The sequence below is a fragment of the Coregonus lavaretus genome (genome assembly GCF_964263955.1).
Source record: "Coregonus lavaretus genome assembly, chromosome: 21".
Classification (NCBI taxonomy): domain Eukaryota; kingdom Metazoa; phylum Chordata; class Actinopteri; order Salmoniformes; family Salmonidae; genus Coregonus; species Coregonus lavaretus.
The window spans coordinates 4,995,071-5,002,315 of NC_140008.1; positions in this window are offsets into that span (position 1 = coordinate 4,995,071).

The following is a 7,245-nucleotide window of genomic DNA, read 5'->3' on the forward strand; positions in this document are numbered from 1 at the left end:
TATTTTTGTCTGACTGATTTAATCTTCAGAGTGTAATTAAAACTTAACGTATTTTTATCAAATGCAATGTTTTAATTGGCTACATTTACATGAATCATGATGTTTGCTGTTAATGTATGTTGGTTGTCATTCAGAACCATTGATATGTTTTCTCAATTGGTTCTCTGTCTCAATGTAATTTTCCTCAGTTGCATGGAACAGGTAGTATTACTTACTTGCTAATTGAACTATATCGGCCGGTTTCCCGGACAAAGATTAAGCCTAGTCCTAGACTAAAAAGCATGTTCAATGGAGATGTCCGGGAAACCGACCCTAAGTTTGGCATCTTTTATTCTCCCATACTGCTCAGTCAAGCAATATTAAACCTGTCCAGCAGGTGATGCTATTAACCAAACAATAAAAACAGCAGATATCTTGACTTGCCACTCAGTATATCAGTAATGTTCAGAATTGTACTTTAATATCATTGGAGATTGATGGTCTTTTTAATCCACTATCTAGAGTCAGGAACAGATGAAGTTAGGTCTGCTACTGTTCAGTTATTAAATATGATTCATGGTGATGGGAAATAAAAAATACATCTAGTAGTAGTTTTCCTTTGCTATTTATTCCAAGGTGTGTCTTTAACTTGTAAATGGATTGTGTTGAAGCTGGCATGTGGTGTGGATGATAGAATAGAGTGAATAGAGGAGAGAAGAGAGGAGGAGAGGAGAACATAATATAGAAGACGGATAGGATAGAGAGAGAATTCATACCCAGGGGAATTACTGGCTCTGGCCCAAATGACACCCTGTTCCCTACGTAGTGCACTAGGCTACTTCTGACCAGATCTAAAGTAGTGCACTACATAGGGAATAGGGTGCAGATTGGAGATTTGCTCACTGGCATTAGAATATTAGAACATCATACTGTAATGTTAGTGGTTGCCTCATTAGAATATTAGAACATCATACTGTAATGTTAGTGGTTGCCACATTAGAATATTAGAACATCATACTGTAATGTTAGTGGTTGCCTCATTAGAATATCATACTGTAATGTTAGTGGTTGCCTCGTTAAAATATTAGAACATCATACTGTAATGTTATTGGTTGCCTCATTAGAATATCATACTGTAATGTTAGTGGTTGCCTCATTAGAATATTAGAATATCATACTGTAATGTTAGTGGTTGCCTCATTAGAATATTAGAACATCATACTGTAATGTTAGTGGTTGCCTCGTTAGAATATTAGAACATCATACTGTAATGTTAGTGGTTGCCTCATTAGAATATCATACTGTAATGTTAGTGGTTGCCTCGTTAGAATATTAGAACATCATACTGTAATGTTAGTGGTTGCCTCATTAGAATATCATACTGCAATGTTAGTGGTTGCCTCATTAGCATATTAGAATATCATACTGTAATGTTAGTGGTTGCCTCATTAGAATATTACAGTTTTTTACAATCACTTTGGCACTAATTTCAGAACCTTGACGTCATTTTTCATAACTCTAGACACAAAACTCACAACCAATGATCAAAATGCACATTTTTCAATTGCTTGGATACAATACACATAAAACTAAGATCATTTGTTCATTTAACAAAAATCACCTGTTCAATATGACACAACTTAACATCAAAGTACTACTATTTCAAAAGGCAATTCACACATTACATTTCAGATGAGTGTCTATACATTTCATTACAATTATCCAACTATCAATTGATACAACTGCTCAAAATGATAAGTAACTGTTGCATTACTCTTAATGCATAGTTGTATGGAAACAGACAAACAATATTCCATGTTTAGATCATGAAAGTTTCAAAGTAACGAGATTCATTGTCACCAATTAGCGTGGAGCATGAACCAATTAGACTACATTATCTTTTGATGTAATATTTAATCATCATTCTTTATCAGACACTGTTTCTATGGTCCCATGTACCACCTTTTCAGACTATTTACAGTATTGACAGTACTGCACTGTATGGATGCAGGCCCTTGTAATTGCTTATCCAATTCTGCCAACTCGTTACTGATGATTGAGTTCACTTTGTGGAACGAGTATATAAAGAATTGATTGGGATCCACTTGCAACAACATAGCGATACGTACTGTAACATGGAGCCGGCAGGTGATCCAGGTCAAAATAGAGGTCAAGCAGTGGTGGGAGGAAGACGTGTTGGTCAAAGGAATGGCAGGGGACAAGCACCACTTCTGAGAGGTGTTCGTGGGCCTCGTTTGAGAGGTGTGGGGGAACGTGGTAGAGGACAAGGCCACGGACCAAGACAGTGGCAGCAACAGTAAAGAGTGTAATGAAATCCGAGCAATAGTTGTAGACCATGTCATAAATCATGGCATGACAATGACTGAGGCGGCTACAATGATACAACCAAACCTCAGAAGGTCAACCGTGGCCTCAATAATCAGAACTTTCCGCAATGAGAACCGGTAAGTCGTCAGCATGCACTAAACATTATGCTACTCTCAATTGTCAAATGACTGCATACCAATGTGTATCACAGAGTAGGTGATGTGACCAAGTGTCTTCTTACTGTAATGTTCCCTGTAGAATTGAGACTAGGCCAAATAGGGGAGGCAGAGGCAAAATTCTGACTGACCAACAAGAGCAGGCTGTGGTCGATTTGTTTCGGGCCAGAAATGATATTCGCCTTACAGAAAATCGGCAGCATATCTTAGACAATGAAGACATGTTTAACAATGTGGAATCCATACGTTTGCCGACCATTGCACACATTCTGAAAAGGCACCAGGTGTCTTTAAAACAACTATACCGTGTACCTTTTGAAAGAAATGCAGACAGAGTGAAGCAAATGAGGACTGAGTATGTTCAGGTATGTTCAGTTTCAAGATGGCTGTTGTAATAAAATTCCCTAATACAGTTTTTTACAATCACTTTGGCACTAATTTCAGAACCTTGACGTAATTTTTCAAAACTCTAGACACAAAACTCAAAACGGTCATCACTTGTAACACAGGCTGTCCAATGTTCAAAACATTGCATTGTGCATTCATATCTTTAAAGAAATCTTGCACTGCACAATCATTGGTTAAATTTTTTTTTTATTGTGAAATACCAATGAAACGTTAATTTAAATCACCCACACACAAGCAACCGATAGTTTCACTGTGTCATTGTTCGTACGATCATTAAATATTGTAGTACAAAACAGGTGATACATGTTTCATTATGGTACTACATGTAAATACATCCCTGTAAAAGTACTGCAGTAGTAGAGAGAATACTACAGACACAGTGGAATCATTGAACAAAATCTGAAATATATTGATGAAAAACAATACAGTACTGTCAGCTTCCTGCCTCCTGTTTGTCTCCGGGCCTCTAGAGGTCATCTGTGTTCCCCTCTGCCTTAGTTCTTCCTCGTGTGTCCTTATTAGCTTTATCCAGGTCACCTGTGCTTTGTTTCCCCTAGAGTATTTTAGCTGTGTTTTTTCCCCTTGTTCCTCACTTGGTTTTTGAGTCCTGGCTATGTGTCTCCTGCTGTGTCCCACAGAGTCTTTCCGAGTAAGCTTTTCTAAGTTATCTTTATTTTGTTTTTCTCCCCTCGTGGAGTTATTTTGTTTTTCCTCCTGTTTTGTTTACTGTACCTCTGTTAGTATACCTCTTTCTGAGAATAACTTTTGTTGGATTATTTTTGAAGTGCAAAGAACCTTTTTTTTATATTAAATCTACTTTGCCTGGAGTATTGCCTTGGGTGTTTCGTTTGGGTCCAACTATACCTCCTCTGTGGCTAAGGGGTAGAACACCCAACTCTCCACATCTGAGACCTGAGTTCAAGCCCAGTTTGTGACAGAAAAACCAAGTCAATCATGGACTCAGAAACACTCAGTTCCAAGGACCTGTTGGCGGTGATCGCTCGACATGAGGCATCTTTCCAGCGCCATGAAGCCGTTCTCAGCCGACAAGAAGAGCTGATGGCTAGTCATTCTCAACTCCTGGCCGATATGATGAGTTCCCTCCGCCAGCTCTTTGAACGCCTCCCTGGTCCTTCCCCTTCCTCCAGGTCACCCCCCAGTGACTACAGGCCTTCTCCAGTGGCGGAGCCCCGACTACCACCTCCCAAGCCCTTTTCTGGGGATCCAAGCTCTTGCCAGGGTTTCCTCACCCAATGCTCCCTCACCTTCGAGCTCCAACCCTCAATTTTTCCCACAGACCGTTCCAAGATTGCCTACATCATTACCCTTCTTTCAGACAAGGCGCTCTCCTGGGCCTCTGCGGTGTGGCAGTCCCAGGAGGCCTGTTGTGACTCCTACGCTGCATTTGTAGAAGAGTTCAAGCGGGTGTTCGATCATCCTGTCAGTGGGCGGGAAGCTTCCAAGTGCCTACTGTCTCTCCGTCAGGGTCCCCAAAGCACGGCAGATTTTGCCATTGAATTCCGGACCATAGCAGCAAGGAGCGGATGGAATGATGAAGCGCTGAGGGTCTGTTTTCAGGGAGGGTTATCTGAGCCCCTTCAAGATGAGTTAGCCACCCGAGAACCAGCTGGGGATCTCGAGTCCCTCATAGCCTTGGCCATCCGCCTGGACAATCGTCTAAGAGAGCGGAGAACGGCTCGCCGCCAGGTGTCTCAGTCCCAAGTTCCTCTGAGCAGCTCTGTTTCTCCTGTTTGGGCTCCGTCATTCAGAGCTTCCCCGGCTCCTGAACTGCTCCAGGATTCCCCGGAGAACATGCAGTTAGGCCGTTCCAGGCTTTCTCCCAACGAAAGGGAACGTCGCATGAGGGAGCGTCGGTGCCTCTACTGCGGGGTTGCCGGCCACTTCCGCTCCACTTGCCCCGAGCTTTCGGGAAACGCCTGTCCCCGCCTAGCTACAGGAGGGCTGTGATGGGGAAAATTAGAGCTCCTCCTACTAACGCTGTCCTAGCTATTCCAGCCACTCTGTCCTGGGAGGGCCACCAGCATCGGGTCCAGGCTATGATCGATTCCGGTGCCGCAGGTGATTTCCTGGATTTAACCTTGGCTAAGGAACTTAAGATCCCTACCCAACTACTTCCTCAACCCCAGGCAGTTACAGCCTTAGATGGCAGACCTCTTGAACCAGGAAAGGTTACAGAGGCGACTCAGTCCCTGCGACTTACCATCTTTCAACACCAGCAGGAGGAGACCTTCTATCTCATTGACTCCCCCGAGTATCCTATTATCCTGGGTCACCCTTGGCTATGCAGACATAATCCCCAGATCGACTGGCCTACTGGCACCATTCTAAGCTGGGGTCCCACTTGCCAACTCACCTGCATGCTTCAGAGTCCCTCAGCCCCTAGTACCCAGTTTCAAGAGTCTGTTGACGTCTCCCGAGTCCCCAGTGTTTACCATCGGTTCAAGGCAGTGTTCAGCAAGTCCCGGGCTACTTCCTTACCGCCTCACCGCACGTATGACTGTGCCATTGATCTACTCCCTGGTTGCTGCCCTCCTAGAGGTCGGATCTTTTCCTTATCCTCCCCCGAGCACTCAGCTATGGACACCTATATTAAGGAGTCCTTGGCAGCCGGCATCATCTGTGCCTCTACTTCCCCGGCTGGGGCGGGCTTCTTTTTTGTTGAAAAGAAAGACGGGGGTCTTAGGCCTTGTATCGATTACCGGGGACTCAACAAGATCAGGGTTCGGAATCGATACCCCCTTCCTCTCATGGCCACTGCTTTTGAGCTGCTTCAAGGGGCTTCCATTTTTACTAAACTGGATCTCCGCAATGCTTACCATCTCGTGCGGATCCGGCAAGGAGACGAATGGAAGACGGCATTCAACACGCCCACGGGGCACTATGAATATCGGGTGATGCCGTTCGGGCTCACCAATGCCCCCGCAGTATTCCAAGCCCTGATTAATGATGTTCTCCGGGATATGCTTAATCTGTTCGTCTTCGTGTACCTGGACGATATCCTCATCTTCTCGAGGTCACTGAAGGAGCATGAGGGGCATGTTAGCAGGGTTCTCCAGAGGCTCCTTGACAATCACCTCTACGTTAAACCTGAGAAGTGTGAATTTCATGTTTCCCAGACTCAGTTTCTCGGGTTTATTGTCACTCCCGGCCACCTAGAGATGGATCCCAAGAAGGTCAAAGCGGTCCACAGCTGGCCCACACCTGCCACGGTCAAGGAGGTTCAACGGTTCATTGGCTTTTCTAACTTCTATCGGAAGTTCATTAAGAATTTCAGCTCTGTGGTATCCCCCTTGACGACGCTTACCAAGGGAGGAGGGACCAAGATTCACTGGGGTCCGGAAGCAGCAGGGGCCTTCGAGGATCTCAAGCGCCGCTTCACTTCTGCTCCGATTCTGGTGATCCCTGACCCAGAGAGACCTTTCGTGGTGGAGGTGGACGCCTCAGAGGTGGGGGTGGGAGCCGTCCTGTCACAGAGGGGTGAGGATGGGAGATTACACCCTTGTGCCTTCATGTCTCGCCGCCTGTCTGAGGCCGAGCGCAACTACCACGTGGGGGATCGAGAGTTGCTTGCGGTAAAACTGGCCTTGGAAGAGTGGCGCCATTGGCTTGAGGGGGCTCAGCATCCTTTCCAGGTTCTCACAGACCACAAGAACCTGGAATATCTCCAACAGGCAAAGCGGATGAACCCTCGGCAAGCACGATGGTCCCTTTTTTTTTATCGATTCCAGTTTCTCCTGTCTTACAGACCTGGCACCAAGAACGTCAAGCCGGATGCCCTGTCTCGAGCCTATTCTCCCGAGATACAAGAGAAGCCCTTGGCATCGATTATTCCGAGGTCTAGGATCGTCGCACCTCTTCAGTGGGAACTAGAAAGAGGGGTACGAGAGGCCCTTGTCCATGAGCCCGATCCAGGCGGTGGTCCTGCCGGACGCCTGTACGTTCCTCTCTCTGTTCGGGCCCGCGTCTTGCAGTGGGGTCATGAGTCGCCCTTGACATGCCATCCAGGTAGTGCTCGCACACTGGAATTCCTCCAGCGGCGGTTTTGGTGGCCGTCCATCAAGAAGGACGTGCAGGTCTATGTTGAGGCCTGCCCTGTGTGCAACCAGGGAAAGTCGACACGTCAGCGACCCCAGGGACTGCTCCATCCCTTACCTGTTCCTCGCAGGCCATGGTCACACCTTTCTCTGGACTTTGTTACGGGACTTCCTCCATCCCAGGGCAACACAGTCATCCTAGTGGTTGTAGACCGGTTCTCTAAGGCTGCCCGGTTTATTCCCCTGCCCAAGCTGCCCTCGGCCAAGGAGACTGCTGAGCTCCTCATGAACCATGTCTT